General features: G+C 34.5%; 1 protein-coding gene across 2 annotated transcripts in view; it reads left to right on the top strand.

The window, feature by feature from the left end:
- Positions 1–16,368: 16,368 nt before the first annotated feature.
- Positions 16,369–25,425, top strand: part of LOC118195737 (MAGUK p55 subfamily member 7-like) — a 106,383-nt gene continuing 97,326 nt past the window's right edge. The window contains exon 1 of one of the 2 annotated variants that reach the window (XM_085814070.1): positions 16,369–16,478. The gene's annotated coding sequence lies outside the window, so the exon portion shown is untranslated. Of the gene's footprint in view, positions 16,479–21,370; positions 21,435–25,425 lie in introns of those variants that run through there. The other variant, XM_085814071.1, reaches the window with a different exon arrangement.

Genomic DNA, 25,425 nt, shown 5'->3' with positions numbered 1-25,425 from the left:
ACGCGTCTAACAGATGTATAACGATAGACCGTCTCCGTATAAATTATGCTTGTAATCATTATAACTTGTAAATATTTTGTAGATATCTTTCATACGAATTAAAATTTCTTAAAAAGTTTATAGCTGTGTTGCGCAGTAAATCGAAGTTCATCATAGAGACAGATACCGACAAGAAGGAAAGAAGGCAGTTCAGGGCAGCCCTATTTAGAAGGTAAGTGAACTTTCACTTATCTATTTAATGATCAAAAAATTTTAATAGTACAAAGTTGATAAAATTTTTTAACAAGTACTATGGCAAGCGGCCTGCTTCTAATAGCTCCTTCCTCTATCTTGCTTGGCAAAAAGCCACAACTTAAGTACTTGGCGTTCGCAAGACAAATTTGCATAAATAAGTTAAAGCTTTTAATTCTGGCCGGAAGTAGAAAATAAGAAGTGATAGTAAAGATTTAAAATAAAATAAACGTTAGTAAAACTTAGGATCCTTACATACTTCCCGCCAGTGTTAATTAGTTTGAAACTGAGGTCTAAAACGGCCTTGTTGAAAACTTTTAGCTCTAGAATCTAACGCGAGGCCAATCTTTTACAAACATTTCTTACTAGAAACTACAAACAAACTAAAAAAGTCGTTTTTACATTATCAACTCCTTGGACAAGATTTTTCATCTGTACTGCATCTAAACAGGAGTTCTTAGTTGAAATCTGGTTCCTTCCAGAGATCTGGAAGGAAAACTAGTTTAATGAAATGTTATACAATTAAATGGCAAGTAACATGAATACTTATATTTCTGTTTTAACATTCTTATTTCATTCATGACGTTATTTAATTATCTCCCCGTGCTCTCTGACATGTGTTGTAAAGGAAAACACCAAACACGAACGTGTCTATGTACAAGTGTTCAACACTACCGCCTGCAATCAAAACACTAACGTGTTAAAATTCAACATAACAAGGCCTCAGAACACACCTTATAATCATCTCTAAACCCTGAGGTACTATTCTAAAAAGTGGCTAACTCTGAAGTGTAGCGTCAGAGAGCCTAACTACATTCATTCAACCTTTAACACATATTCACAATAATTTGCTCTTTTTACAGTCACACGAATAAGTTAAAATTTTTTGGCATTACTTTCACTTTTAACATATCACAATATTTCTTAACTTTTAAAATAACAGTTCACATTGTATATAAGGACATATTAACTTGCCGTTAATTTTACGCATTTTAAAACATACATTAGTAGTACATTGTTAACTTCTATTCTTTTCCAAGCAAGTGCCAATTCTTCTACATTGAAATACTACATTTCAAAAGTCTTTCAGACTAAAACTTCTCTCTTGCCAGAATCTTTTAAATAAAAATTTATACAATAAGGTACCTTTCTCAAAGATTATCAGTGCTTTTACAATATTCAAGTATTTACACATTCCTATTATACATTAATTTTAGTTTTACTCGCGAGTAATTGAAAAACATAATACCAAAATAGGTAACAACTCATTTCTCGCCTTTTTGGCGATAAAGGTAGACCTCACATGAGGTAAAACGTCTTGAATTCTGCCACTTGCAGTAAGAATGAAAAATTAACTTATAGTTTCAAAGTAACTTAAAGTTTTACTTATCTTTGTGATATTCGGACATCCTTTTTTCTGCCCAGTCCTGGAAGGTAGCGAAGACTACGGTTTGGTTTATCTTCCTTCTTGTGCGGGTTCGCCCTTCAGTTCCTTCCTCTATGAGCTTTCTTTTCCTTCCAGTTCAGTCACACTTGAAGACCTTCTTTTTAGCCTCTGCCTGTGGTCTCGGCCGTTTGATGGCAGCTGGTCTTGGCGGAACCGGGACAACTCCCTCTCGTTCCTGCTTGGATCTCGTTGCTGGCTGTTCAAATTTTCCTTGTTTCTTTGCCTCCGCAGCTGGTGTTCCTTCATCAATTCGTCGACATTTGCTGCGTAGACTCCTATCCGATGGGTAGACCTTCCGTTTGGGAGCCGGGTTATAGTTGCCGTCATTTCTCCTGGCTCTCTTTGCATTCGTCGTACTTCTCCCTTCTTCATTCTGGGGGTGGTCGTGCTCTCTCTTTTCTGGTCGGTGGGACGGTTTCTTTTTCTTGTTACCTTCAATTTTCCAATGGGAAACTTTCTTTTCAATTGCTCCTGCCTCCTAATGGCTTGCCCTTCTGATTGTCGTTGTTCCACCTCTGGAGCTTGTGCCTGCAGTGCCTGCCGTGCCGGATCCTGCAAAAGATCTTTAAATATTGGCATTTTATTACGATTATAGAATGGTTTTATCTGGTCAATGTTTGCGGAGCATGTTTCACCATTCCTGGCTTTTAACACCACTACAGCCTGAGTTGTTTTTTCTATGACATACGGTCCTTCAAATCGTGGAAAAACCTTGGCAGTTTTATCTTCTGGTGCTGAAGAAAGTGAATGCTTAATTTTTAACACTTCATCTCCTACTTTATAAGTTACTCCCCGTCGTTTCATATCATAATAAAGTTTCTGTTTTCTCTGTGCTACTTCAGTGTTCTTTTTTGCTTCTTTAATTATTTTTTCTATATCGCGCATTTTAAATTCTGGGGCTCTTTGTTGAACATAAAATAACATTCATTTATAGTTAGAGTAGATGCTGCTTAACATGATCAATGGTGAATGTTATTTTTCGGATATTGCTACCAAATTTCTCCTGGCTAACGGCGTTACCAAATTTCTCCTGGCTAATCTTTCTGCCTAAAAATGACTCAGCAGGAGTTTTGCGGTCCTAAGGGCAAAAGCTAATTCATTGACATAGTTATCCCAGCTTTTATGAAAATTTTTAACATAAATACGGATAATTTTCACTATATTTCTATTGACCCGTTCCACTATATTTGATTGCGGCCGATACGGGACCATTTTTAAATGACGTATGCCCAGTTTTTGGCACATGTCTTCAAATATATTACTTACAAATTGAGGACCATTATCCTATATAACTTTTAGGGGCGCCCCGTATTTTAAAATATATTTATTTAAAATAGAATCAGTAACTAATTTCGCGGAGGCTCGTTTTAAGGGAAAAATTTCAGTCCACTTACTAAAATGATCAACCATAACAAGGAGATAGCGACTTTTATTTAACTGACTTTTTGGGAAAGTGCCCAATAAATCGATGCCAATTATTTCATTTGGAAATTCGGATTTAATGCTATTTAGAAATCCGGCCGGGCGGAAATTAATATAATTAACTGCTTGACATGTTGGGCAGGACTGGACATACGACCTTGTTAACTTTTGCAGCTCAGGAAAATAAACTGCCTCGCGTACGCGTTGGATGGTTTTTCGAATACCAGCATGAGAAGCTAATGGGGAGTCGTGTAACTCCTGCTGTATATTTAATCTAAGACTAGCTGGGATAACAGGTCGAAATTCGTTGTTGGAATTCGTAGTTTTTGTATAAAATAATAGACCATCTATTAGTTCGTAATGGGCCGCCCTATTTCTTATCGCCACAATATTTTGGTGGCTAAAACTTTCAGGATCCTTTAAATACTCATAAATGTTTTTTAATTCAGGATCTTTACCCAGTTCGGTTATTACAGTTTCTCGGGAATGTATCGTACATGCTGTGAGCATTGCCACATTTACAGTATTATCTTCTTCATCTATTTTTATTCTGGATAGGGCATCTGCTACGATATTTTCCTTTCCGGGGGTGTGCTTGATTACCAGATTATACTCTTGTAACTTGAGTGTCCATCTTATTAACCTTGGGGATAAGTTTTTCCCTGAGTACAATCTAGTTACCGCCGCATGATCAGAATACACTGTTATTGGCGCCCTTCCAAAATAGACTCGGAACTTTTGCACTGCTAACAGAACTGCAAGTGCCTCTTTCTCAGTCGCGAAATAATTTCTTTGTGTTTGATTTAAAGTTCGACTAAAAAATGCCACTGGCTGCTGATTTTGCGAAAGTACCGCTCCTACCGCATAATCCGAAGCATCCGCTGAAATTTCTAAATTCTCATCATTTTCAGGAAATTTCAAAACAGGGGCTTGCGTTAATGCTTGCTTTAATTTTTCGAAAGCACTATTGGCTTCGGCCGTCCACGAGAATCTTGCCTTTTTCCTTTTTAATTTTAACAATGGTTCAGCAATAGCTGCAAAATCTTTTATAAAGGACCTATAATATGAACAAAGTCCTAGAAAAGAAGAGAGCTTCTTCGCCGTATTTGGCGGTGGATACTTTTGCACAGCGATTATTTTTGATTCATCTGTCTCGATTCCTTTCTGAGATATTTTGTAACCTAAGTATTTTAATTCAGGGGCTGCAAATTTGCACTTTTCGATATTAACTTTTAGACCGGCCTCATTTAATAATGAAAACACCTGTCTTAAATCCTGTACATGTTGGTTCGGCATACGCAGAAATGCATAAGTTCCAGACTTGGTTATAAAAGCAGTCTTAGGCACATCTTCCGGTCTAACCCCTATTTTAAAATAACCAGTCGTTAAGTCTAAAGTAGTCATATATTTGGTAGAAGTTATGTTCCTTAGAATTTCTTCGATAATAGGTAACGGATATACCGGATATTTAGTCATGGAGTTTAATTTACGATAGTCAATTGCAAAACGCCACCTTTTCGGATGTGTTACCGGATAGTCATTATTTTTCTTACATAACACAACCGGGCTAGCATAACTACTTGAGATGGGCGTTATGATCTTTTTACGTAACATATCTTGAATGTGCCACTCTATAATCTTTTCTTTATTCTTATCATATCGGTATGGTTTGTGGCGAACTGGCAGTGAATCTCCGGTGTCGATACTATGGTTAGTAACTTGAGTAAATCCGGGAATATCACTAAATAACGAAGCAAATTCACTTACCACTTGTCGAAATTTTTGTTGCTCTTCGTTAGGCAGGTGGTCAAGATTTAATGTCGGTAGTTCTGTTTTTTATTCTCGAACTGGTTTCATCGTCAGCTTAAGGGACGCTTCGTTAAAATCCAGCGTTGCTTCTGCTTCTGAAGGAAAATCTATCCCTAAAATGACGATAAAAATCATAATCTTTACTTGCTCGTCCTTGATACGAATGTATAACGGTAATTTACCTATGCACTTGCGTCTTTCTCCCTGCGCAGCTAACACTGTCGTATTATCCGAATAATATATGCGGTATTTACGAAAATACTTCCTAAAAAAATCTTCTGCCACACAGGAACACTGCGCGCCTGTATCCAGGAGTGCGGTGGCTGGGATGTTATTCACCAACACTTCAATCTTTGGAAGAGTCAAATCTTTCACCATCACTGTATTTAACTTGAAGGAAGAGGGGTTTTCTTGGCCTTCGGATTTCCGCACCCTCCCGTCAGCAGAAATCCGTTTTAGTTTTAATCTTGTTTCTTCCTTTCCATGCCTTCCTTCTTTTTCCGCTGGCCTTCAGACTTTTTTTCTGGCTTACTATTGAACTGTCGACGTTCGCCGGTTATTTTTGGATACTCGGGTTTCTTTGCCCACTGATTCGCTTTGCTTCCGTAGCTGTGTTCTTGACTTTGCTGTGGTCTTGGCGCACCAAATTGGCTTCTTTGTTCATACTGGCGTCTTCTTTCAATGTCCGCCGTTCTTCTACTTTCAAACTGGATTGCTAGCTCAAATAACTTTTCCAGTGTAGTCGGATTCCTTAATTCAATAAAGTCTTATACTTGGGGAGGTAGCCTCGCCAAAATCACTTGAATTATCTCAGGATCCGGACGGTTTCCATACAAGAGTTTGAAGACGTGAATTTTTCTTAAAATAATTGAGAAATATAAATATAATTGAGAAATTTTCAATTCGTTTCTGGTATATGCTGAAGAGTTCCGTTTCTAATCTTACACGATCTCTTACGACAGGGAAGGCTTTTACTAAGGCAGTCTTAATATTTTCGTAAGTATAGGTGGGACTTCCCGCTTGACCCAAGAGACTTCTGCCTATACATTTGAACCAATTAAGCGCTTGGCCCCTCAAAGCGCTGGTAGCTAAGGTGACTTTCTGGAACTCATGTACTGGATACAACATGAAGTGGTCATCCAATTTTTCCAAAAAACTGGTTACCGGTGAGTTTCCATTAAATGTTGCTTCTGGTTTCATCGATGCGCGCATGGTCTGGACGATGTAACCAAATCCTTCCAGGGCGGCAGCTGGCATTTCTGGATTCTGAGCCGCTTCTGCAGGCAGCACAGGTTCTTCTTGAAACTCGGCCATGGTTATTCTTCTTCTTTGGGCGCCACTATCAGGGCTAGTGTTCCTCCTTACTTGCTTTGGGAACATTAACTGTCCTGACTCGGAACAGGGAGCTTACTAAAGCTATGTTCAATAATTTGGGAAGTAGACAATACACACAGGGTATACGAAACCCTTTATTTTTCTCTCTTTACAATGATTTCCGGAACTTCGGAATACAGAATACAGAGACCAACCACTTGTGGTCTGAACGTAAGAATATAAAAAATATTAACTAAAAACCTAACTAAACTAACTTTGGATTAATAAACAAGTGCCTAACTCCAAGATTGGCCGTATATTAACAAAAAGTAGTACATATATGTAGTACAGAGAACTGCTAACACTACGATACGTTTAAAATTATCAAGAGGATTAAACCTCTGGCCTTGAAGGCAACCAGCAACCGAGTAAAAGTACTATGGCAAGCGGCCTGCTTCTAATAACTCCTTCCTCTCTCTTGCTTGGCAAAAAGCCACAACTTAAGTACTTGGCGTTCGCAAGACAAATTTGCATAAATAAGTTAAAGCTTTTAGTTCTGGCCGGAAGTGGAAAATAAGAAGTGATAGTAAAGATTTAAAATAAAATAAACGTTAGTAAAACTTAGGATCCTTACACTTCATCCATTTCTTTTATCCTTTGCTAAAGACAAAACATGTGCAGTTTAATTGCTTAATCAAAATCAATATTATAATTTTGTTTTCTATTCACATGCAGGGGAATTCACGTATAAAAACAATATTTAAAATTTATGCACAATTCTAAACGATAGGTATTAATGTAAGGTAAATCTAACAAAAGACACAAATATACAAATTTTGTAAGCGGTACTTTAGTTTATGCCCATGTGCATGGTCATATGAGCTGCATTTAGCTAACAATTAGTGATTTACTAATCCAACTAACCAATTAGTGATTTACTCAAGGAAATGTATATATCAGAAATACGAACTCAGCAGAAAATAACAAAGAATAAGAAAAAAAAGGGAGGAAAGGAACACCAGAATATTGACACGTCACCAACTGTCAACTGGGAAACTAAATTTACTGATTACACACTTGTAGGAATTTTCATAACTTCACCCCAATCAAGTGGTTTTACATATAAGCATACAATGACAAATTTATAGATTCTACCTATTTTCCTTTCAACATCAGTCGCGCACAAAAGCTCAGTCCATCCCTCATTATGTCTCTAAAACTACAAGCATCGTATTTACAATAAATATATAATTGCAATATATTTGTGACGGTCTAAATATGCTTTGAGAGCATCATGCTACCAGGTTACCACAAATTTCAAGCCACTCAGTTAGAATCATTAACTCGGTTTGCAGGAAATTATGGCCAGATTGGGCTGCAGACACAGGCTTAGTACTTTTTTGTTATCTATGATAATGTGTCTCTCGGCAAACCCATGAGGTAAAAAATTAGCAATGAAGAAGTGAACTCAACAAGAAAGAATTATAACAATTTCAGAAACAGAGACAGAAAGCAATTGGAAGATATGTCTTCAGAGGAAGAAAAACGAAAAATCAGCAGAAAGTCTAGTCCCTTTAATCAGCAAAATTTGTTAAGATGCAAAGTTTCACAAAATGAGTGATACCCTGATAAAGTAATAGCAAGCTAACGTGTAAAGATTTTCAATGACAACCCGTATCTCATTTTAAAAACATTTTAAGACATAGGTTAAAACAAAGCTCATTGAGCAAATTTTAAGTGAGAGAAGCTCATTTAAAGAGACCCAGTGATTCTTAAAGAGTTGAGTAGCAAGAGACAAATAAAGGATAAAAAAGGCAAGAGTCTCAAATGAGTCGAATGGCGAGAGATAAAATAAAGATAAAAGAATCGACAGTCTCAAAACAGTCGAGAGCCTCAAAAGAGTCAAGAGGCAAATAAAAGAAAAAGAAAAAATCTGAAATGTTTTAAATTTTAACCACGCACAAAAGGGCTTGTTAAGGTTTTCGCGCTCTGGTTCAGCTCGCAATCTACGAGTCTGCTGTTGCTCTCACGCCTCCGAAACTTTTATTATTATTATTATTCAGCATCATTTTCTTCACACTTACGCCATTTGCAATTCAACAGCAAACTCAAACTTTTAATAGAAGCATCATCTGTTTAGAAATCCAGATGCAGTGTTGAGTGTTGGTATATATTTTTCTATTCTTCCAGTCTTTACTTATTACATCTTATTTTGTCTTTTTAATGATTAACGTTTTTTCTTTCTAATTATTAACTTTATTTATTGAATATCACGCTCTTTGCACTTACGATACAGAAAATTGCTTTCAACAGCAAGATCACAAAATCATTAGAAAACGGCATAGCTTTATAATTCCCGATAGACAGTCTGACGTGTTGAAGATAAATGTGTTTTATTCCCTACAGTGTTACCACTTATCGCTTTCAAATCATTTAGTTTGAACATTTTGCTCCCCTTTTTCTAAAGTGCGATGTCCCCTTCCCCGTCTTCGAATCAACGTTCAACGTAAATAGTGAGCATGGCAAAAAAAACGTAAATAAACACGAGGTTTTTAATGTACGTTTTACTGGCATTTTGCTTAAAGTAGCCTTAATGCTATTTCAATCTCGCTAGAAAAACTGTAATAATTCATTTTCTCTTCTTCCCGTATAAACTTGTGCCAATAGTTTGTTCCCCCCTCCAGTCTTGGGCACTGAATTGAATATGTAATTACCAAATCGGCTGTGTTGCCACAAATCTCTTTAGAAATTCTACAACTTAAAATTCTATACGTGTTAACTAAGTTACGCAAAAGACGAACAAAATGAGGCAACCTACTAATCACATGAAACTCAAGAGGACGTTGTAAGACGAAATAACCAAGTTAATAATCTTCTCCCTCCCAAAACGCTAATTAATATGTTTTGAAACAAGATTCAAGGCTTACTTTCCTGCTTACAGCTGCATTTCGTGACAGAAATCACAGTTCTTAAACCCCCTGCCATTAGCTTTCATTTAAAGCGAAACATGCCGTATTGTTCCCTTCCACTGTCTGGTGAAACGGTCTTGGAGCCAGCTTTAGAAGCAGGATTATCGCTTTGTCAAAGTAGCTCTTAAACTGTCCTCAAGGAAGAAAAAGCAACTGGACGAAGGTAACATTAGTACTTCTTCTTCCCCCAAATACACAGACACACACAAACTTTAACATTTCGCACAGCGCATGCTACACTGCTTCTTCCTTGATTTTGTTCCTTGATCTTTGTGATTTGTGATATGAATCACCTTTCGTCTCTATACTAAGACATCTTGTTGAACCATTTCGAGATAATCCTGCGGCGATACGAATACCTGGTAAATTAATCATTCTAAAAAGAGACTCCAGAAAGACATGTTGCTCAGAGAAGGGTTCTTGAGAGACGTGGCAAGTGTTTGCGTTCGTTCACCGTCAGTGAAGCTTCAAATGCTGCGAACCGGAATTCGAGATTGGCGAAAGAAAAAAGAATTGCTTCAACGCAGTAGTGGTTCTCGTAGGGCTTTCCAGGGCCAACATGACAAACACCTTGACATTGAACAGAAACTTTACGAATATTGATTGAAAAACGGAGGAGTGGATATGGTGTTTCTACTGAAATGTGTCAGTTAAAAGCCATCCAAATTGCTAGGGAGAAACAAGGGGAAAGTTTTAATGAAGCAGAGGCTGGGTTAAAAATTTTTTAGGAGGAACAGTTTATGTGTTAGGAGGGCAACAAAAATTGAACAATACCACCCCGAAGAATACGGGGAGAAACTGATTGTATTTCAGAGCCACGTGATCGAACTGTGAAAAAAAAGAAACTTGTACATTCAATCACAAATTGGTAACACTGATCAGACACCTGTATATTTTGATATGCTTTTGGATAGGACCGTGGATGTAAAGGGCAAGAAGACAGGGAGTACAAAAACCGAGGGAATGGAAAACATCGCAGTACTGTAATGCTTTATGTTCTAGCTGACGGAACAAAGCTGTTTCCTTATGTTATACTAAAGAGCAAAACCCTGCTTTGCCACGTGGGATCATCGTGAGGACACAAGAATCTGGGTGGGTAAATGCTTCTCACTTTGTGGATTGGATGAAGTGCGTATGGGATCGCAGCCCGGGTGCTCTGTTGAAGTTGCCAAGTACAGTTTTCGTGATGTACTTGGCAACTTCTAGGACTGATGAGGTGCAAAAAATGTGCCAGGAAAAAGGACTATCTTGTGGTTTATTCGGGGTGGGATGACATTTATGCTGCAGCCACTAGATGTATGCACTAATCTCCCATTTAAAGCAGCACTGAAAAGAATATACACGGAATGGATGACGCTGGAAATCACGCACTGAAACCAACTGGTCGCATCAAGAAGTCCGAAATAACTCGAATCTCTGGATGGATCAAGGCCACCTGGGATGGAATTTCACGAGAAGTTGTTGAGAGCTCTAAAAAGTGCGGAATATCAAATAGCAAGGATGGAAGTGAGAATGTTCAGTAAGGGATGATAAGGAAGAAGAGCATACTAGCAGTTCAGAAAGAATTAGTAACGAGAGAGGCGCAGAAGATGAGAAAGATTGACAGTCCACGTTGTGTTTTCAGACTGAAAAATTGGGAAGAAGTGCCATGGTGCGGTAAGTTATCTGCCTCTGTTAGATATTTGCACATTTTAAAGGATGACTCGAGACTTTTAAATCCATATTTAGTGCAGTGATTATTGCCGACTGAAGCTATTGTTGCGTGCGTACGGGTTCGTAACGCACAAGTCGATAAAAACTTAATAAAATTTATTCTTATCCCAAGAAATAAAACAAAATGCTGAAATTCCCTCAGAGATATTCGTGCAATATCACAATATCTCACAGTAGTTATATTTTAAACTACTGAAAACGTTTTACAAACAAAAATTAAAACAGAGAAAACGTAGAGAAAATTAATCTGATCTCGCCGCGAATTCGCTACAGTAAACAACAACAGTTTCCTAAGCAACTGAACTGAGACGTTTTCCTCCAGCTTTTATAAGCTTTTTAAATGCAAGAACATTCTCGTATTTTCTCGACTTTTCCAGGTAGCAAAAGAGTACAGTTACGAAATATCTATTTATTAAAATGTTAAATGCGCGTGCTCTTGTATTTTAATTTTTCCAGCTTAGCTTTCTCTTCAACTAAGTCTCGTGTTGCATTGCACTCGCGTAAATATAAAACAATTTTAATTACAAATTCTACTAAACTAAATAAATATAAAAATCGTAACACTATTGTTTAATGAATAAAATTTTATATAACATACTTAGATTAACAGTTTTTTCTTTCTGCCGTAGAATGAAATTCTGCTAACCGACTTATACCTTTCCGTTAAAATGTTACTGGCCATGTGGTTGCTACGTACTTAGGCAGGAGTTGCAAAAGTTAGAGGTGGTAACTCAGATTTCTTTCCCGATAACCGGCGATAGGTATCATATTTCTTTGTTTTATTATGTTCGTAATGCAGAAAAAAAGATTTTTTCTGTAAATTAAGCTTTCAGTGAGCTTGATGAAACATGCGTGCCATATTCGAGGACTTTTTTTTCTTTTTTATGCATCAAAAAAATCGAGTGCGAGTCTTATTCGGTGGCGGGTGGTACTCGCGAACATACGGTATTTCCAGTATGCATCTTTTCAGTTCCAGAAACACTGCTTTGGCCTCTGCTTCAGCTAAACGGGAGGCATCTTAGTCTTCCTCACGGGTGTCAATCGGCTGGTCACTAGTCCTTGTGTCAGTGCCTTGGGGATAAGCTCTTGGGAGTGCCTGCTTTCAGGAAAGCCGACTGTGGGGCTTCAGTTTGGGTATAGACACGGTTAGCCCTGGCCAGAAATCTGCGTCCCCTTGTTGGGCTTCGTGGTGGGTGGGGCTGCCGGGTCTGAATCATATTTCATCTTCAATATGGCTTCTTCAAATGAATAAAAAACAAAACTTGTCTTCCATCAAAAAAGTAAAAACGAATGTGAATGCAAATTCTAAAGAAACTCTACCTATATTCCTTGTCATAACTAACTCAAAAGGCGAACTTCAAAAAATGTCATCATTCCTGATACAAAAACATATACAAGAGACTATTTGCGAGCCAGAGACAATAAAGCGACTGCGCTCCGGAGATCTTCTCATAGAAACAGTTTCTCCAGCTCAGACTTCTACCCTTCTCAAACTCTGAAAAATTGGGCAAGTCGACGTCAATGTATCTAAACATAAATCATTGAATTACAGTCGGGGAGTTATATTTGAGCCTGACCTCATCTTTGTCTCAGAACTGTCCGATCAGAATGTCAGTGCTGTAAGGCGTATCAAAGATGCGCAAAAAACGAAACACACGTAATCCTGACTTTCAATTCGCCTAATCTGCCAAAAAGTATTAAGGCCAGGTATTTGCACTGCCCCGTAAGAGCTTACATACCAAACCCCTTACGGTGTTTCCAATGCCAGCGATTCGGCCACTCAAAAATGTCCTGTCGTGGCAAACTCACATGTGCACGTTGCTCTGCGGAAGGCCATGACAGTGAAAATTGCAGTGTCAGCCCATTATGTGTAAATTGCAAAGAGGAGCACACGGTATTCTCTCAGTTTTGCCCAAAATGACAGTTTGAGAAGTGGAAGTGGAAAATATTAAGGGCTTGTGATCTGTATAAATTGTAAATACTCTTCCTATTAGATAATGCTTGAAGTGTGTAACTGAAAGATATATGCTTAATAGTTCTCTATCATAGGTGCTATATTTTTGCTGAGTATCATTTAATTTTTTAGAAAAAGAAATGCTATTGATTTCCAAGAGGAATTTTCATATTGGTGTAACACCGAGCCAATCGCCGTATCTGAAGCATCTGTAAATAACGCCAGAGGTAGTTCAGGAATTGGGAAAAGAAAACAGTGTCGTGTTCACCAGGTCATTTTTGCACTTTCTGTTTCAAACTTGCACAAACTGTTTTTCAGCTTCTTCAGTCCATTCGACTTTACGTTTGTCCCTCTTTTTAGCTCCATTAAGCTACTCATGTAACAATGCTTGATTCTTCGGTGCATCTTTTAGGTAACGATGATAAACGTTAAGTATTTCAAGAAACGTTTTAAGTTCATGAATCGTTTCTGGCCGTTTATAGTTAGTAATAGCTTGAACTCTTTGTGGCAAAGGTGTAATTTGGTAGCCTAGAAACTCAATTTGTTGAACAGCAAATACAGATTTTGAAATATTAATCCTTAACCCAAATGTATTTAATCTCTCGAAAATTAATTTAAGGTGATTTTCTTGTTCTTCATGGGTACTTGATGCAATGAGTATATCGTCTAAATAGGGAAAAAATAATTCTAACCCTCTAAAGATTTCGTGAATAAATCGTTGGAACTTTTCAGGAGCATTTTTTAAACCGAAACACATTACGTTAAATTCGTAGAAACCGCAAGCAGTTTTGATAGCCATTTTACATTTGTCTTCTTCTGCAATGAGAATCTGAAAATAAGCTTTAAATAAATAAATTTTAGAAAAATTATTTGTACCTCGTAAAATATGATGAAAATCTTCAACACGAGGAATTGGGTATCGATCAGGTATCGTCTGCGCATTCAATCGTCGGTAGTCCCCGCAAACACGATATGAACCGTCCTTTTTCGTAACAAGCTGCAAGGAGCTTGACCACTGGGAGTTTGATGGACGAATTATTCCATTGTCAAGCATAAATTTAAATTCCTCTTTAGCTATAGCTAAGCATTTTGGATTGAGCTGTCGTGCCTTTGAATAAACGGGTTGACCATTAATCGCAATAAAATGTGTAACACCATGCTTAATTTGTATAGGAAAAAGGTTAGGTTTAGAAATTTCGGGATATTTCGAAAATCGAAAATCCAGTTATCACTGGAAATAGCAGCGACTTCAAACTGGACACAAAGTTCCAGTGTGAAATTTCAGTGTAAATTTATTCATTTATTATAAATTTAATTTATATTTGTGAAGAAAGTCAGTTCCTAAAATACCTTTTGTGACATCAGCAATTATGAATGGAAACTGAAAATCACGACGTAATCCCAAATAAAGAGTTAGCGTTTTTATGCCATAAGTGGAAATATCTGTGCCATTAGCTGCACAAAGTTTGTATTCAGTTTTACATTTCTGTGAAGTAGCAGGAATTATGCTTACGTCAGCTCCGCTATCAATAAGAAAGTGCAAATTTGATCTTCGGTCACAAACGAATAAACGAAATTTGCGACAATCACTCATATTTTCTGCAGAAGCGTTTGCCGCTGAACCTACTGCAGATTCGAGTTTTCCTGGTTTTTGGAGTTGTTATTTACCCAAGCACACGGATGCCGGCATTTCTCTGGAATATATTTTGCTCCAAATCGAAAGAGATAGAAGCAAAATTTGCCAGTAGGGTCATATCATTTACGAAATCGTCTTCGAGATCGTGAATGTGAATTACGTAAATCCGAGTCCCTGCGTCTTGAGCGAATGGTTATTTGATCAATTTTTTGTTCAAGAGAGGTAATTTTTTGCAACAAATCATTTACGGGAACAGAAGGGACATTAGCACTAAATACTTCTGGTTTCCGATTTATATCACTAAATTTATCTGCCATAGACGCTAACTTGATTACATCTTCATCACTACCAACAATGTATTTTTTATTGATTCAAGTTGTTCTCCAGCCATAATGTTTTGATTAGATTTTCAGACACATCTGCAGTAGCAACTGCTCTCAACTTCAGCAAAAGTTAGCTTGGTTTCATGTCTCCAAGCTCGATACCAGTAATCAAACGTTTAATCCGTACATTTTCACTTTCTTTAAATAAATGTAATAACTAATTTTAGCATCAGATTATTTTGTGGCACTATCGTTCGTCACAATATCTCAAAAAGTTTCGACGAACTTAAGTTCAAACTGTGAAACTAAATAATTAAATTTCGTTTCTTCTGAAACGATATTACTAATTTTGAACAGAGCTTCAACATGAAAAAGAAAAAAAAAATTACGGTTTGTCAGTCCGAAAAAGAGGTATTTTTACACTCACCTATAAAGGTGAGTGTAAAAGCTTCATAAGAAGCTCCAGTGACTGCATCATATCTTTCGTAGAAGTTTCAGATATATCATTTGTTGACATTTCGAAAATAAATTAGGGTCACCACGATGTGGCCTTGGCTACTAATGTTCAAAACTAAATTATGATTAGGAACAGGATGAATTATAAACAAATAGCTAAGTTTATTGCTTTTTATTTTCCAGCTATCGAAGTGCGATGCTGCTAGAAAGGAACGTTTGGAAATCACAACCATGAATCAGAACTAGTTGTCAATCAGCTCTGATCTTGGATCATATCTTTACTACTGGCTTTAGCTACTAGGAGCTCTTACCAGTATATTATCATTATACCATAGGCCATAAAGTTAAAAATTTAAGAGGTGTATTCAAAAATACACCGCGCCCGAAGGCGAGATCAATAAATGAGAGAACTCATAGAATGAGTTTTGCTAAATTGCATATTATGGTATATCATGGGTGATTATATGAATGGCGGCAAAGATATGTAAATATAAATATGAACTACTTGTTGCCATTCAGCATAGAAGAAGTATAAATATGAATATTAAAAAATATTAAAGTAAATTTTATAAAATAATTAATCACATAAAAAATATAAAATACTTTAAAAAAATTATTATTTCTCATGCAATAACTGGCGCACTACAGGACTAACAAAAATATATAAGCTGATGTTGTAAATGAGTAATTTGTTGGCATGAGTCGTCTTTCAGTTAATTTGAACATTCTGTCTTATAAATTTAATGTGAACATAGTAGCTTAGGTTCGGATAATAGCAGCAAAGTAAATTCTTTGAATTAATAATTATATGAATTTCTTTGAACTGTCACCAGCTATATACGCAGGCCTGAGTGCAGTTTTGCGTGGTCATAAATTGTTGTAATCGCCGATCTAGTGCTATTTGAATTCTATTTCCAAAAAAATTGCAGCGCCACCTATTAATCTTCACAAATGGGAACAGGGAATATATTAATTCTGGCTGCAGAATGTCTATAAACAAAAATTTAAGCAAGTAAATATATTGCGTGATTTTAGCGATTTATTTCTCTTCATAATACGAGCTAATCTTTCGCCTTTATTTCTGCATAGTATTTGACGAAAATTTCTTTATGTTCTGTGGGCGTGATGCGTCAAATTTAGGTGGCGCTGTCTGTAGCGGCTTTTAAAAACAAAAGTGGGCGCATCCATGTTGAAGGAAGTACAGGTTGGAAAAGTTTTATTATATTAAAATTACTGCTTTATTTAGTTTTAAATATTTATCAGAATCATTTAAATTATAAAATAACACGATCTTCTAATTTATATGATATTGTATTGAGTTATTTTGTTAGGATAATAATGCATTTGTTTGTTTGATTAAAGCCAATTAATGTAAACAAATTGGATTTCCGTGCATTTTAAGCTTCTTTACGCTAACGCAAGTATATTATAGTCTTTTATTCATTCTAAAAATTGCGGAACACATTGTACAAAAATTAATCGCTTAAATTGATTGAGAGTTGTGGATGATGTAATTCATATTTAATATTTTCAGTTATTATTTAGTTTGCTACCGCGCATTAAAATATGCTAATAAATAGATGGGTAACACAAAAAAATATTTTTCATTATTCGGAATAATTGTATAATGATTCAAAATATTTTGTTGTTATGAATTACTTTTATTTTTTGGAGAAAAAAGTACATTTACTAGTAAGCGTTTACAGCTTAACTCAAGCCGCGCCTTTCAACATTTACGGTATTATGCGATTAATATTTTGTAAATATTTTGGGTAACAGATGAGCGTACTTTAATCGATTTACTGCTTTATTAATATTCTTCATTATTTGTTTTAGACAAATATTACGTTCTCCGTGCAATGTCATTGGTCTTCAGAATAAATTGGGATTTTTAATGTTTAATTACTGTGGAATTTAAATGTTTAATGATATTTCATTACATTAATATAGCAGCTTGTCGTATGGCATTCTGTTTTAAATATAATATTCTCCTTTTTAGTTAAATACAGAACATAAAAATACTCAAAGCATTGGGTGTCTTAGATTGAATTATGTATTAGATTTTTCTGCTTTAAGTGTATCAGAGGATTGTTTCAGTTTGCTGTAAATTTATGTATATTAACTTAAAATATTTTAAATATATGACAAAAACCTGCTTTTATTTCATTGTTTTAACAGAGGTATAAAATATTAAATGTTGCTAGAATTATTTATTTCTCTATAAATCAGTATTTGTATTCGTCAGCACCTATATTTTACAAAATATATTTTGTTACACTTTTAGCCAAATATTAAAGAAGTGTAAAAAATCTCCAAGAACAATATAAAATAGTGTTAATTTATGCTGTTTAGAAATGAAAATCACTTTCATTTGAAAAATTAATATATATAGTGAAACAGATTTTTCTCTCAAAACATGCTAACTTATGTCAGATGTACTAGATTTTGTTATAAAAATATGACTGTAAATCTTACTTTTATGTATTGAACCTTATTATTTATGATACTTCCTTATTGTAGCAAACCCGACATTTAATCGCTAATAAACCGAGATGCAATGTATAGCGAAGCGTCAGAACATGTGACGAGATATCTCAGTTGATTAGCGATTCGGTCTTGGAGTCTGCTATAATAAGAAAGTACCTTATTTATTACTATCAGATCTGTTATTGAAACTGTTAATTATAAAAAAAAAATAGTAAACAAAGGGGGGAAAATATTAAGAACACATCTAATAAAAAGGGTAATCATAAAGAATTCAAAGAATCGTAAAGAAGAATTTAATGGAAACATTCAAAGTGTGACTGTAAAATTAGTGTTTGAGTTTTATATAAATAATGAAGTAAAGTATTCAGATAATTATTAGAACAGTTCTGCATAGTTCAGAATATGTGATGGGTTTTACTGTTTATTTTTTTAATGCTAAGAATTTTGCATCATGTTACACTTATTATATTGTAGTATATATTCATTATATTATTATTACAGTATTTGACAACAGCATTTATCTTCACAAGCCTGGCATATTGCCTTGTTCTTTTATTTGCCAATTTTGTGGCAGATCTTTATTTTTTCTTGGCTGATTCCTAATTTTAAGCCTTGCCAACGTTGCACTCCAAGTTTTTTAAATTATAAAATATATAATATGGTAAACTATGTGGTATACAAACTTATAACATTCTTATTAATTTTTCGCTTTATTTCGTTCTTAGAGTACTTTTCTGTTTTGTATCTGCCATGTATTTTGTAGCCACTATTATAATATTGTAACAATATGTGTGTGTCTAATTATTTACAGATTATTATTATATCCGTCTCTAAACGTTTCATTAGGTGTCATTTTGACTATAAAAAATATTATTCCACTTCTGTTTTTATTTCCTCGATGACTTTTCTTCTGGCTCCTATGTTAGATAATTCACTGAAAAAATAAATATGATAATGAGTAATGTTATGTAATGTTATTCTGATTTAATTTTTCATATTGTAACAATATGTGTGTGTTTAATTATTATGGTCCACAGATGGTGCTGTCCTTGGGTCCACAGATGGATTATGGTCCACAGATGGGCTTGTGCTGCAAAATACAAATTATTGCTACTTTATATGGGGGGGGGGAATATCATTGCAAGTCTTATGCACAATTATCCAGTAAAAAAATGCACACATAGACACACTATTGAATATTTTTTATCTTTTCTAAACAAGTCCAAAAGCTGCCTTTACTCTGGGATTATTTTATGGTGGAATAATAACTTTGAAATTTATTATTGGTGGTCTGAACACCTCATTTAGATTAATATCTTCAGGACACAGATCTAAGACACATTTTTTTTTTTTTTTTTTTTTTACATATAAAATATCATTTTAGAAACTGGATGCAACTAATAGTCCCATCATTACTGTTTAGATTAAAACTGTTTTATGTGCTAAAACTCCAGTTGAAATAAAGATATAATAGTGGTTATTTATTTAAGTTAGTCATATATTCAGATTGATCCTATTGTGAATCCAGTTTTTAAAATAGGAGGAAACAAAAAGGCAATTTAAATCTTTTATCCATCTCTTTTAAGAAACTGTGTGAAAATGTTATATTCATTTCTTGTATTTGTATATGTAATAATCTTTAGAGTATAATATTTATCCATATAAAACAAAAATTAAAATGTACTGAAATTTGGATCAATTGCTGATATTTTATTATGGTTTTGATCGTTGAATAATATTTCATTAAAACCAAATATGCACATGTGATTATAGGTTTCATAAGCAATATATGCATTTGTGTAAAATTATATCTCATTGCAACCAAGGGTTTTGATTTTCCCATTTTGTACCCAAATTCAAAATGAGCATAATTAAAGATGCATACTTTTATTTATTACTTTAGAGCAGTGGTTCTTAACTTTTTTTTTCCCATAACCCCTTTTACCATATCATTTCCCCTCCTTCATCTTTTCCAAAACTCAAAATGTACATATAGATTTATTTAAATTTAGATTATTTTTAATGTGTTTTATGAATTAACAGAATAAATTATAGAAAATATGGACAAATACCAAACTTGTATAAAAAGTAATTTTTTATATTTATAAATTAACCTTCCAGCACACGCGCTTGGCAATTTTACATGAGCACGCGCACTCAGTAATTTTTATGAACTGTTATTTTAGCGTTTTTGGCACGAAAAACGACAGAAATGAGTGAATATTGATAATAAATTTGTTAAGAAATAAAATATTAGTCTTATTAATGCAAAATAAAAATGATATCACATTCAAATATAAGTAAATTATTTTTAAGTTCTTATGTTAGTGAGATGGAAATGCAGTGATGTATTTCATTATAGAAAATTCTAAATTTATTATTTAATAATTATGTTTTAAAATCAAAACTAATTTTAATAGTCACCAAAGACAAGTATAGACAATAAAAAAGGAAAGCACCTTGGTAGGAAAAAAGTAAATTTAGCATTAATTACCTCTGCAAGGAAATTTACTTCTTACTCATTACAAAAACACACATTAAACTAACTTTAATGTTTTTATTTAATTCTAAAAAATAGAAATAAAAGAAAATAAGGAATGGAAATCGCTATTGTTCTCCCATCCAAAGTTTTCCTTGTCTTCCTTTTCTTCATCAGATAAATCTTGAAAAATCCGAGCAAAATCGACTGTTTGCACATATTTTTTTTTGCCATGAAAACCAATATAAAATTTACAGAGCCAAATGTATTCAAATTAAAATAATACACAGCAATTAATAACACAGAATTACAAAATATTGGAGGAAAAAAATATTGTCTGAATTTTAAAACACGACCATGCGCATGTCGTAAATTTTATGAAAAAGCTGCCATGTTGCACAAAAGCCCAGTTAACCAGTTAAAAAAAAAAGTCAAGTGACTTTCTGTTGGCACATTCCATGATGTGGGGAAGGGTAGAAAGGAGGAACAGAAATGACTTTCAGACGTCTCAGCTTCGATATGTGAAAAATGTGCAATAAAAACTCAATTTGTCATAAATTTTGCACATACGCGCGGGCTGAAAGGTTAAAACTAAATACAGTCAAAAGTCGTTAATCCGGAATGATCTATAATCTGGACCTCAAAGCTACAAACTTTCTGCGCGTACGTCAACGCATAATGCATAATGCATTGACGCATGCACGTATGCGTGTACGCATACGTCACGGCGCACAATGAACTGGAAGTTGATCTGTCAACACTATCCTTATCTTTAGGGCAGATGATTTTATTTTATTCGGCTTATAATTAATTCCTTACTAAATGTAGTATTTCATCTTGATGTACTCTGGTATGATTTAAATCAAATTCCTTGTCATTATAAATATCACGAATACACATCAAATAGTTTTCTGGTAGCAATTTTCTAATTTCAACTATGCGTAATGTATGCTTTACGCATGCACGCGTTGAAAGAAATGTTTAATAAAGTAAACAAATAAATATTAAGCTTTTTTTTTTTTTGTAAATTTTGATGCCCTTTAGATAATAATTGCTCTTTATTTCATAAATTACAGTTTCATATTTTTAATTTTATAATTTCTGCATGTCATCTTACCAGATTTAAACTGATGATCTATAATCCGGAATCGCCGAAGTCCCGATGAGTCCGGATTAAAGACTTTTGACTAAAAGGTTGACTGCATTCTCTTCTGAAATTCCTCCCTAATTGAGAATTCTTGATTTACAATACATTGAAGTATTAAATTCTGAAGTAGAAATAAATTATTCTAGTAATCTAAAGTGCAGGAAAAGAGTTCTTTTGTTTAGGCCTTAAAGCGTGAAAGAAACTTAACTTTTGGTCTACTTCTTCTGTTTCAAACTTTGGAATTTTGAATAATATCAAAAGCACAATTCATCAGATCTGTGCATGAAATCATGAGGCATACTACAGCTTTACCAAGGTTTCTACTGAAACCAGTAAGTGCTCAGCATAATGTAGGAAGTCGAAATGGCTAAAAGGAAAAATATTTATGTTTACTATGACTTAATTTTTCTACTTGCTTGTCTCACATTTGTAGTTGAGATAAATTTTTTATGAACTTAAATTTATTTTGTGCTGACTAAAAAATATGATGTATTTTCTATTTCCATATACCTTTAGTTTGAATTTCAAAGTGAAAAATTCAGAGATTTACCATTTTTTAATTTGCATATGCTAGCATTTCATTGCTTGTTTCTGTCATGTTATCAATGACCTCAAGTTTTTTTTTTTTTTTTCGTTTGGGACCTAAAATCCAGAGGCCTTGTTTGCTTCATTGTTAAAATTTTAAAGTAGATTCATGTTTAAAAATTTTGTTGTTAAATATTTTTTTTACTTTTCTGAAATCTGTCAACTTCATTACTTTAACATTAAATTATTGGCGAGGTATTTAAACTGTGTAAAATGTAATGACTTACAGTATGATTTTCAATTCAAGTATTAACTTCGAGCTGTATATTAGTAAGTAAAATGTATTAGAGCCTTTGCATGTATAATGTTATATTGACATATCATTCAGCGGTTTCATAATTTTCTTGATATACTTGCCATGCATAGTTTTATTTGATTTTGAGCGTATAAATTATTTTTATAGCTTTTATGGAATATCCCCAATAGCTGTTTTTGACAGTGTGCTGTTTCATACTACATGCTGTCCTTTCTTAAAACTAAATTTGAAATTTTCACTTGTCTCTAGCCTCACAAAATGTTGGTTTTGATCCATTGATTTACAGTTAACTTTTTTAGCAAATATACCTATTTAGTGTTTAACTGTATATCTGCTGTATCCACATAATTATTAAGAAGTGAAATCAAATGTTGTTTTGGAGCTACAAAACATATGACAAATGAATCTAAAGCATTCTGTGAGAAATATTTTGAATGAGCCTTAAATAAATGTAATGACATTTCACATTATAAATGTAATGTATAAATATTGCACAGCTAACTTTTTCATCAGATCTTGTAATTATTTTAATTAGGGGGGGGTGATACCCAAAAGATCCAAGCATCTCCCAACTCTCTTCTCTTGCCACCAAACTCTTGAGAGTATTTTGACTCACCATGTATTTTGAGTGCCTCTTGCCACACAGGCACTATGTGCTTCTCTTTTCACACAGAGGCTATATGCTTACAAACATTTATGCCATTTCTGGAATTAGAACCCAGCCCTTCAGTCACTCTTACTGACTCCTATCCTTTCCGGGCAGTAATCATTGATGTATGATTTTGTCCTACTGCCTTTTAATCATGTTCTTGCATGTTTCTGGGAAAGGAATTGGGAATGGGGAAAGTATATTCCTTATCTCTTGTCGACAACCTCTTTACTTCCTCAGAGAACTTTTAACTATATAAATTTAAGTATTCTCACCTGTGGAGACATGATTGTCACAGATGTTCGTGTATTACGTGGAATTTGATTTTAGGCTTTCTTGTGTGGGAAGAGTTTTTATTGTTATATAGATTGAGTGATTGCAGATTAATATACATGATATCCCCAAACAAAATGTGACCAAAGATAAGCCAAACTGTTTTATGAATGGGAAAATACATATTTCATGAGATACAGGATGTTGAAGACCACTGACAAAAGGATGTGGAGGCTAGCTGCTTGTCCTGAATGGGAGCTTCGTGTTTCATCTGAAGGGTTATTAAAAGTATGCTGACAGGAACACGAAATGAGAGATCCCAGAGTGAGTAAATGTTTGAAATAACAATTATGTTGAAATCTTTTGGAAGTTAAAGGATGCTACACAAGTTCATTGGAGGGATGTTCCAACAAGCCGTTCATTTATAGGTGAGAAAACTGTTATTTGAGGAAGCACAATCATCTGTAACAGACGATGTATCTGAATCAACATCGTTCTGACAAAGCCACTTTCCAAGAAGTTTGCTGATGCTTATGTTCTATGGTAGTTGTGAAAATTACTTGTAGATGACACAATTGTTTTGAAAGCAGGAGTACTCTTGCATTCACTATGCATCCTGAAACAAGAGATCCTCTGCACTATTCATTTCTTAATATGTAGGACTGATCTACTACTTTGTGTGATACATATAAGGTTTTATGCATTAAACTGCTTGATCAGTACTAGCACAATGGGTGTTAGATCAAATGATTGGAAATTGTTTGTTCATTTATCATAGGCTTTCTTTTTTTTAGGGGTATAATTCATAACTCCAGTGGGACAGGGTGTTGAACTTGCATAAATGCATAGCTGGATGATTTATTCCTTTTGTTGTATTCCAGATGCTTCTAGACCTAGAGATTACTTTTATCTAAATTTATGGCTATGGCATTGTTATTGATTATTTTGTTGAAGTAACAACCTGCCATTAACTTTTTATGCCAAGTAAGGGTTTTATTTCTTGAACACTACTTAACCATGCTATTGATAGATGTTTGTGCATGTCGGTGCATAGGGTTCATGTCTGTTGGAGCAATTGCACATTTTTCTGCGAGATGTTTTGTATGTTATGTATAGTATGCAAATGGATTTGATGTGGTAATTCTTTGCAAATTTTACCCAATTTAAATTATTAAATATTTGGTTTGGAGACATTGGAAAGTTGATCTTAATGTGTATCCAGTTATTTCACTAGGCAAACTCTAGTAGCATACAGAGACTGCTGTTCAACAGATCCACTACACTTCAAGCATCGTCAAATATGTCTGCCAACCTTTAACATAAGATAAGCACTGATGGTTCACACTTCATGCATTTATTGTGAAGATTACCTAAGAAAGTAATATTTTCCGTTCCATCTTGTAATCTGTTATGTAATAAAGGATTTGCAGGTTGATTAGTAATGTACCACCATACCAGTTTTGATGTAACATTCCCTAGAGAGCCTAGTATATGGCAGTTTGGGATTCTGTTGCCCAATAATTGCTGTTTTTTTTTTTCCTCTTTCTCTGAACTTTGTGTGCCTACCTTTTCAGTATGAAGGAAGCAGTTAGGTCTATGTGTGGGACCTGTACGACCAATGGTAAATTTCTAGTCTCCTGCCTACTTCTACCTCTACTTGTCTCCAGCCTTCAATGTCTAATTAGCTCATGAATGATGCATTTCTAGCTAAATTTCCATAAAACTACTTTTACTTATTGTCAGTTTTAGAATGTGTACCTATGTTTAGCAAACCTTTTTTTTTTTTTTTTTTTTTTTTTTTGGGTGGACCCTATATCAATGGTTCTCGGACCTTTTTCTCCCATGTGCCCCTTCTGTCCCATCACCATTGCTAGATAATCATTCCCCCTTCCTTTCCAAAACTTGAAAAATGTATGTACAGTTTTTAAAATTTAATGTGTTTTATTAATGTGTAACATTGTGTAACATTTTATTAATTAAAAAAGAAAAAGGTGTCAAAAATGTAGATAATTACAAAAAGTTGAAAAAAAGCAGTTTTTTAAATTTATAAACTAAATGCTTAACAGGTAAATAAAACCATTTCTTCATTCCCTCCAGCTAAGAAACCCTGGTGTATATATATATATATATATATATATATTAAAAATAAATGTTGAACTCAGCTGCGTTTTGTTAGTTTTTATTTGCTTTTGGAATGTGATATATTGTGCATTAACACTGCTAAGCTATTTTGAGTTATCCTCTCTTTAGCGCAGTTTCATTAAAGAATTGTAAG

This window comes from Stegodyphus dumicola, chromosome 3, assembly GCF_044657685.1.
Source record: "Stegodyphus dumicola isolate Sdum_Otavi_A_Nest chromosome 3, ASM4465768v1".
Classification (NCBI taxonomy): domain Eukaryota; kingdom Metazoa; phylum Arthropoda; class Arachnida; order Araneae; family Eresidae; genus Stegodyphus; species Stegodyphus dumicola.
This window is presented reverse-complemented; position numbering and strand designations above follow the sequence as displayed.